The sequence below is a fragment of the Zonotrichia albicollis genome, chromosome 6 (assembly GCF_047830755.1).
Source record: "Zonotrichia albicollis isolate bZonAlb1 chromosome 6, bZonAlb1.hap1, whole genome shotgun sequence".
NCBI classification, from domain to species: Eukaryota; Metazoa; Chordata; class Aves; order Passeriformes; family Passerellidae; genus Zonotrichia; species Zonotrichia albicollis.
The window spans coordinates 12,255,777-12,265,607 of record NC_133824.1 but is presented as its reverse complement, the minus strand read 5'-3'; the positions used below and the strand labels follow the sequence as shown (position 1 = coordinate 12,265,607).

General features: G+C 35.0%; 1 long non-coding RNA gene across 1 annotated transcript; it reads right to left on the bottom strand.

The window, feature by feature from the left end:
* Nucleotides 1–810: 810 nt before the first annotated feature.
* On the bottom strand, nt 811–9,278 carry LOC141729333 (uncharacterized). The gene is made up of 3 exons (XR_012580720.1): nt 9,223–9,278; nt 8,679–8,740; nt 811–7,201 (listed from the first exon to the last, which is right to left on the bottom strand). It is a non-coding gene; the product is annotated as an uncharacterized LOC141729333 (long non-coding RNA).
* Nucleotides 9,279–9,831: the final 553 nt, after the last annotated feature.

Here is a 9,831-nt window from a genome sequence, read left to right as displayed (position 1 = left end):
AAAAAGAAGGCTTTGTTCAGCAGTGGAACCAAAATATTACTTAAGCTTGGACAGTTTTTAACAGTCCAAATAACTACTAGGAGCTTACAAGAGAGAACTATAAGTATTTTTTAAATTTATTTTTCCTAAAGTCTAATAAAAAGGCAAAATATTTCAATGAAAAGTGTTAAAAGTAAATATTCTAAATTTTCCAATTTCCCTGAATACATTATGTGATGAAGCCAAGTTCAAAACGTGTTTCAGAGTCACTGATTGCATTTTCTTAAAAAAAAAAAAAAAAAACCAAAACCACAAACAAACAAAAACAGGCAAATGAACAAACCAAAAGGCACAGCCCAAATTCCCCCCACAAAAAAAAAAAAAAAAAAAATTTAGTCAATGCTTTCGTCAAAATATTTTACTTCAGTTTATTTAAAATCTTTAACTCTGATAAATTATTCTATCATATGTGTGGACAATATCTTTTCCATGATGTAAGCTGCCTACATGTGTTCACAAATTTTATTTGGGAACCTTATAAGTGATACCTTTAAAGTTTGAGATCTTCTGTGACATTCTACCTAAACCACTAGATTAGGGCTTCAGGTTATTTACAAAAGTACAGAATATTCCAGCTAAAAGTTATTTTAGTATTATTCCCATTTCCTGCATGGTTTCTAACATCCTGCCAATCTTACTGTAATGTATTCTTTATCCAGACAGCAAATATTATTGCTCATTAGAGCAATAATATTACTTTATTTTTTAAGAGTAAAACTAAAATCTAATATTAAGATATTTTCAAGTATATTTCCTCTAAATATTTTCTGAATAAAAGATATTTTATCCTAAAACCCCATGTTTCACTTATAGAACCATTATGCATCATTTAAATAACAAGGAAAATAACACAAATTTTGAATATTTTTACTTTAAGGCATGAAGTAATTCAACTGACACTTCTTAACTCCTTATTGATCTGACATTTAGGTCCTTTTTTTACCTATTTTTATTCTGGTTCACTGCCTTTGGTTTATTTGGCAAGGATTTGATTGCACTGAGGCTGCAAGCGTGGCTTCTGTGAGAGAATCCCAGCTTTTCCCACGTCTGACAGAACCAGTCCAGTCAGCCCCAAAGGGATCCACAAAGGTAATTTTTTTTAGTGAGCCATCTCTCCCTGCTCTTAACTTGACCTATGAGCTTTTCATTGTATTTTTCTCCTCCTGTGTTTTTGGTGGAAAACACAGTGGGGAGTGACAGAGTGGTTTGGTAGGCATCTGAAAACCAAAAAACAATCCAGCACACTCACTCTCTGCCTTTCTAATCTATTGGAACTTTGGAATTCTTCCAACATGGTCCAAATACACCAAGACAAGAGAAGATTGTAACCTTCTTTCAGTCAGCATAGGCCACTGCTTGAAGACTTTTTTGATTCTAGTATAAATCCCAACACAGTGAGTAAAACTAAAACTTAAATTATTTAATTATTGCCACTTCCTGGTAATAAATAGCAAGTTGCAGAAAAAAAATTATAAAAGAAACATAATAATATTGCAGTTTTCTAAATTTTATTTTCTTTTGAGTGATCTTGGCTTTTGTGCTGAATCATGTGAGTGCAAGATATAGTTTAAAAAATGTGTTCATAAGTTTTAGTCTCACTGACACCACAGAGAACTTATGAGGTATGTTAACCTCTCGATGTCAGTAGAGCTGAGACAGACACTTTGGCACTAGGGGTATTAAAAATCTTTGCTCAAAATTAAATTTTATTATGTAGACTATTGCAGTTATCAGGATTGAGTGCTTCTGAATCATAGATCTGAACAGAGTACCTAGATTGGGCATTGTCCTCTTCAGGCATGTATTTCTTCATTTACATTAACTCTGAGCTGACTGAAGGTAACTTGTAGCTCTATGTGTTCACAAAGCCCAGCTCCACTTACCCACATTAACTACTAAAAAACCCACTGATCCCACCTTTGTGGCCACCTTCAAAGCCTTCCTCAGAGCAATGGGGATTGTTTCATTGTTCTAATATTGCCACATATGCAAATCTCCTGCTTCCAGTTCAAGAAAGTTCAGAAGACACCTTCACATCACCAGGAAAAAACCAAACCATGTAGGATTTTCCTCAGCATGCTCACTACTTTGGCCTGAATCTATGTCATAGAACCTTCAGAACAGTAGATATTTGTTACATTGAGATATTTGTTAAAATGTTGTTAAAGAATAGCATAAGACATTTCTTTAGCTCTCACACCAGTAGTTCAACTCCAGGGTTTACAATTCTAAAGCACAGACTAAAACACTGAAGCTCTTAATTCAGTCACAGCTGAGCTTTTCCTTAAAGAAGATTGAGTAAAAGAATTTTGTCACTTTAAGAAGAAACAACAGCACAAGAAGCAATACTTGCCATAATAAATGAGATCACCTATCTTTTTGCTGTTATCTAGTATTCTGATGCTAAAATTTTTCAGATGCATTAGAAGTCTGAAAGAAAGAAAAAATCCTATTGTCCATGAATGAAAATTACCCATACTTCCTTATCTCTGTAGACAGTTTACTTAAATCCTAAAACATTGCTACAATTAACTTTTAACTATTATCATTTTAGTGATGCTCCAAAAGTATTGGAAAACTTGCAGAAAAATACCTAAGCAGATATAAGAAGACAAATAATTTTGATATATGAAATTTTTCATTTCTTTATTCTATAAATCCCTTTCTGAGATGAAAAGATGATCCTGCTTGGTTAACCATGTCTGAAGTAGGTTATGGGATTATGGAAACCTTATGGGATTAGAATTAGCATATAATTGTTCAAAAAGCATTAAATCCTTTCCATAGTTGTGGTTTAGAAAAGCCTTGTATGCCCTATTATTGTATATGTTCTTTTGTGCATTTTCCTAATGTGGAATTTTGAATTCAAGAAACAATAGTATTAAGTGTTTTTTTAATTGTTTTTTCCCAATAACACCATTTTCAGCAACAAATAACAAAGAATTTCTGAAGGGATTAGTAAGTGATGTCTAAAGAATGAACAAACAATTCAAAGTGAATAAATATCCTTGAAGGGAGGAAACAGATGGTGTTGGTTTCTTAGACAACTTTGGCCTTAGTGACACTGAACACACTCCATTCCAAAGTCAGAGGATTCTATTGCATTTGTTCTATTTGATCCTGTTGCATAGGTTTTCCAAAAGAGAGGAAAATATTTTATAAAATCTATAACATCTGCAAATCTCAGTTGCCTAAGTCTTCATCCTGTTGCCCCAATCCAAACCCCAGCTCAAGAACATAGTGGGATGGTGATGGGTTTTTCTCCTATGGGAATAGCATAATTAGGCCCAGTGAGAAAAACTGACATGAGTGTCTGAAGTTGCTTTAGTGACCTTTATTGCCAAAGGAGATTGCAATCTGCATTACAGCATTTAAAATTATCTTCTAACTTTGTAGAATTTGTTTATACCATTATTTACACCCCAAAAGCAAGGTTTCTAACAGTTTTATGGTTTCTGGCATTAGAATTGTTAGGAACGTTAATTCAAGCTCACTAAAGCCTAAATCAAGGCATGTACATAAGTTAAAATGTGTAATAGTCCTTGCATTTGTTAACATTTAGAATCAAAGTGCTAGCTAGTCCCACAGAGATCTTTTCACTTCTGAATGCAAGCATAAGGTGCATGCAAGGATAAGATGAATGCAGTTTCACTCACCGTGTAAAGTATTTTGAATGCCTTCACATGGACAAACCCATAGTTGCTTTCTGTGCATGACTACTTTTCCTCTAGCTCAGTAGGATACTAATAGAACTAATATTTCAAAATGCAGGGGGGAAAAAAAACAGAACAAAAAAATATATTAAATCAACTTTTTCTAAAGTGAAAAACAAATTAATTGCACCACTGTAGCGCCAAGCCACTAGATATCTGAAATTATTGAATGTCTAGATGTGTTTATATAAAAGAAAGCAAAAAAAAAATCTTGTCAATAATTACAGTGCTCTTAAAATTTATTGACTTTTTAACTCTAACAAAATTCACAAGCACATCATTTTTCATGCATCATTAAACATTTTAAGAGATGATGGTGTCTACACTATAATATCACACTCAAGCAGCTGCAGTGGACAGCCACTGCATTCAGCAGTCTACTTTTCAGAGTACACATACACTACTCTAATTGATCTCCTGTGGCAACATACAAAGCAATCATCAGGTTCTGATTTTGGTTACCAGAAATTTTGCCATTGTTTTAGGTACTGTTAACCAATTTTTTACTTGCATACAATACTTATGTTGTATATTTGTTCTCTTTCCCCAGTGCGCATTTTGGGTAATTCGGGACAGAGAACTGTTTTTACTCTGTGGAGTTAGAACAGAGATCTCCAACTTTGATTGAAGGAGCAGATGAAACATAGTGTAGGTGTCTGCCCTATAGTTAGCCACGCAAAGGGACAGCCTTTGCCAGCACTAGATCACACAGGACACACAAGGCAGGGAATGCAGCCCCAGGTGTATTTTGGGGACTGGTGCCTGGCTGTACAGCAGCAACACTTAAAAAGGCAGTTTTGTTCTGCTACAAAGGCCCCTGTGCCATATAGGCATAGGTATCATGATGATCAGCTGGTAACACATCTGAAAAGCCGGAGAGTAGCAGTGACACCAGGCTCACTTAATACCTTTGAGAAATTTTTACCGTAGCAAGCCTGGTATGGGTTCAAGCTAAGAGATCCAAGGAAAAGCAAGGGAAGCAAAGTAACGCTGAAATACCCATTTAACAGTACTATGAAATGCCTCTAATATTTTCCAGCCTCTCAAAAGTACACCATTCTACCTACAAAATGTATAGCAAAAAAATAATGTCCTTCTATCTCTTCTTAACAGCACAGTTGATACGTTCAGTTCTGTCTGAAAATACTAAATACAACAAACTGCAACTGTATTCTTTATGATTCTCTAAAATTTTTAGTTTTAGTCCTTTCTCCATAAGCTTTAGTTTCCTTCTAGATATGAAGATAAATGACAGTAATTTCCAGCCAAAAATATAACAGGGGTTATAACTGTTGGGAAGTCTTGTTTTGTAAAAATGAAGAGAAAAATATTTAGTCACTGGAAGACGACATCTCTTTAGAATTTATAATTAATTTTTTCTTTGCCTGGCCCAGCTTGTGATTGAGGTACATGATGAGAAAGTACAACCTAGGATCAGAATTAGTTGTGGTGACTGTATCAATGCAGTAGAGACTTTTTTATTCCCTCAGTTTTCCCACTCCCACATACACTTTCACTGTAAGCAATGTTTTGCAAAGATCTTGATGGCAAAGACTGTCAGCTCAGACACAGCTGGTGGTATTGAGAGGAGGATGCTGAAACTTCTTCATTTTTCTGATAAATTACTACAGCTAAGACAGTTCATTATAATGTTGTCATTTGCAGCTGACTCCCTCTTCTCCTTTCAAGTCTAGTTGCTCTTATTCCTTTGCTGTCCTGTGACCAACAAAGACTTGAAACACAGAAGTAAAATGCAGGTGGCTCAGATATTACCCCTGTGGGCAAAGTATCAGGTATCTACAAAGGGCTCTGTCCCAGTCTCTGATATATAAGATATTCCAAGTCTTTCATCTGAAACATGCAATGAGAACACTTGATCCTTGGATGTTGCTTTGCTGTCTATATTAATACTGAAGGCCTGGTTTATTGTGCTTAGTTTGTTGATTGTTGTAGTTGAATGTCTACCTCTGTGTATAGCTTTCAGTATATGAAATAGGAATCATTGGGGTACCTTAGAAAACAGAAGTCAAATATACTGACAGCCTTGCATATCCATGGAGACAGATGTATGTAAGGAAAATAAATTAAAGAAATACATTCTTAGTTAAGGAAAGAATATATTGAGACTCAATATATTTGTAAGTTTATTGTGCTACCCCAAGACTTTATTGGTTTGAAATTCTTCATGATACGGACTTGCACACATACAGTTGAACATATATCCTGGACGTGTAATTCTAGTAAAGAACTAAATTTTTCTTTCAACTGGAAAGGAGCTAGACAACTTTAACTATTTAATCTTGTTTTATGATAAATGTCACATACCAAAAAAAAGAGTGTGTGCACTCTCTTCTTCATTAATTAACTAAGACTGCTTTATATGTCCAGCGATGCAACCACATTACAATATATTTACTGAGTAATAAGAAATTAATATCCCCACAACTATATAAATCAATATTCTAGGTCAAGTTTTTAGCAGTTTTGCAAAAACTAATTCTAGGTATCATCCTTTTTCTCAGTCATTATGATTGATCTTCATGTAAAAATAAGGTATTGCTTTCTTCTTTTAAGGTGGAAAATGTCCTTGATCATATTCTTGGCAGCATCTTCCATATATTCTATGGGAGTGTAAAAGCCTTTCTCTTCAGATAGATAAAAAATTTAAGTACCAGCACACTGTTCTCACACAGAGGGAAAGGATACAGAGGATCACTTCCACACTATGTGAGAAAACAAATCCATTTCCCTGCATTCCTTTCAAGGAAGAACTATAGCACAGCCACCCCTAAACTATTTGAAGTCTTTCTTTTGTGGAGGAGACAAACATGCAAAGCATTGCATCCAGTTCCCCCTGCCCAGCTGCATTCTCCAGAGTGAACAGTGCCATCCGATTTTGCCTTGCTCCTTCCCTGACCATCTCCTTTGGCATTCAAGGGATCCAGCTGCTGTGTCTGACCCAGTTCTGGACCTGACCTCTCTGGCGTCCCCTCTGGTCCTTGCTCAGTGACCAGCAGTGCCTTACCAGGACATGTCCCCTTGAGAACCTTTGCTGTTCTGTGCTGGTTTACAGCAGCAGAATGTCAATCACACACAGGCTGGAGAAGCTTCTAGTGTTTACGTTCACCCAGCCTTGTGTATCAGAGCTTTAGGAGGGCCTTTAAAGTCTGCAGTCAAGTCATTCCATGATATGCAGCTGGTAGGTGGAGGAGCCACAATTAAAAAGTAGGTAGTGTGATTTCAGGCCAATTATTGCATGCTTTTACCATGCAACCTGGAATTCCTCTTTCTATCAGATAAGAAATCTCCTCATGGCTCTAGTACACAAGCTGTGGTGTCTCATGTCCCCTAGACATGTGGCAGAGAGATGTTATTATTAACCAGTACATATAACATAGATAAGATAGACTTAAAAGTGGGAAAAAAAACCCTGTCATGTTTGTATGGACCTGAAAAAAAAAAAAAAAAAAGAGAATTAATTCTGTGAAAGATTAATCCTACTTGAGCATTTTCTAATTTTCCAGAGAACATGGATTCAAAAAAACATGCATGATTTAATTAGTATTATTACTAAAAAATCTGAACTGAAATCCATACATAAAAGTATTTGTAGAGATTATTAAAACTAAATTTGCATTAAAAAATGAGATTATTTAAAATATGGGAGAAGAAAAATGTTTCTGACAAGAGTATTTTTTCTTCAAAGGTATTTTGGGGGAGTTTTTTTTAATTTTGTTTTCTTTTCAGTTAATTGCTTTCTTATTGTTCTATCATCTTATTAAACTAATACTGAAATCCACACATTTATTTGGATGCATATTACTTATTCATATTGTTATTATTATTATTATTATTATTATTTGTTTGTCTTTTTATTAAACAGCACTTCTGACTAATATGTGAGCGTATCTAGTTTTTTACTTTCCCAAGTGTCTGGAAGTTCAGATTCAGTCTGAGCTTCAGAAGTTTAAACAGATTTTCAGTATCAAGAAGTTTAATGAGTGCACCTGATATAACTTGCAGAATTTGGAAATGTCCAGTTGAACTATTTTTTCTGATAATTAGCCACCTATTTTTCTGATGTGAGTCCCAGAAAGCAAATAAAAGTGTTGCTAAAAGTATATCGACTTTATGATACTGATTATTTTTCATAAATTATGATAAAAGAAGTAGTTGTACCAAATGCAAATGACTGCAACTTTTCCAAGACTTAGCATAGCTAGAGAGGCTTTGTATAGAACAAGCTTCTTAAGCTCTCAAAAGCAATTGATACCTCTAAGATGTTATAAACCACCTGATGAAGATTTAATTTAATAATATTGATGATACTGAGTTCTGTGAGACATATTACACAATTTGAATCACAAAGTAAATATGTCTTTTTTGTTGGTATATATGTAGATAATATACTACTCTGGCCATATTTCATAGTTCCTTTTCCTTTTCTCACTGCCAGTATTTAATACTTATTATAACTTTCCACCAAATTCCTGCATTTTCTCTTCAACTTGCACGGAGATAAAGAACAAAGCACATATATAAAGAATTTGTAAGAAATTTCACAGCAGAACATGCTGGAACTAAAAATGGATATGCTCAGCTATCAACATTTTCTAACAGTGCTTGAGTTTGGGCAAAGTTTCCATTTCTCACACCTCTAATAGGCAGCAATAAAATTGCAAACTTTGGCTCTAGACAAACATTTATAATACTCCTACTTCCTAATGACTTCCCTGGGATTGCTTCTTTTATACAAAGAATAAGCTGTGGAACATAAATTGACAAGAGATGCAGATGACAAGCAACACTGAGATTTTTTGTTAAGAAGGAAATCTCTCAGAATAAAGATTTTGTTCATCTTGTTAGCTTGACAATTTGTACAGGCTTTTAAGATATAAATGTTAACATAACTGTGTTAATTCCTACCTTACAAGATTAATGCTAGTGACTTCTGCGGAAGTTTTCTTCAAGCAAAGACAGCCTGAACCCTGGATACAAAAGGATTATCAAGCATTAACCTGGATCTCTCCCAAGAGGGAAATATACTCAGAGCAAATAACATTCTTCCCCAGTTACTTGTTAGATTTGTAGTTCAGATCGCAGCTGAGATTGCTACATCTCATTTAATAAGGACCATTGAATATGACTAGAGAACAATGGTACTCTGACAGGCTTGGAGTCTGACCCTGCATTTTTAAGTCTGTCAGAGGTGCTGTCCATCCTGTGGTAGGTCTGAGCACTTCGCTTCTTAAAATTAAATTAGAAATTAAGCTCAAATTATATATATATATATATTTGTGTGTGTGTGTGTGTGTGTGTGTGTGTGTATGCATTTACATGCACTAAAAGTAAAATGTGTTACATATATATATATATGTAACACATTTTACTTTTTAATAATCTGATCCTTAAGGTGGTGTTAAAGGTTTAAGTTGAAGAACAAAGTTCCAGTTAAAATAATATATTTTACCTTAAGATTGCAGTATTAAACAGTTTCCTGGAGATCCCCTTGGCGCACAGGCCCTTAAAAACAAATGGGACAGTCTCAGTAAAAGGCATTTTTGCATTCCACATTGCAGGGCTGGTATCATACCATAATAGTCATTTTCATGACGAGACTTGATGGCTAACCTGCCAGAAAATAGCTGACTTTTTTTGGCTTTCTTCCTCCATTTTTCACCCGCCCCCCTCTGCTCTTTATAATATATTTAAATAGAGAAAAAATCACACATTTTTGACAAGTAGGAACTGGGGTCAGAACCAACCCCCATCTCCTTCCCAGCTTTCATCTGCCTGAAGCAACATGGCTTGTTTCATCTCTTACCTAGGAAACAAGCCAAACGGAGCATGCCCTTTGCAAGAGCTGCCTCTCATAAGAAGAGCCTGTCTTTTCTGAAGGACAGACTGCTCCTCCCCTTCTCCTTAACTCAAAATTGCTTCCTATAAGGGTCTCAAAAAAAATTGAAAACTTTTAATATTCCACTAAATATCAATATTTCAGCCAAAGTACATGAAATTTGGACTCTTGTGGACTAAAAGATGTAGAAACAATAATCTTTCTGTCCTCCAGAACAGAAAG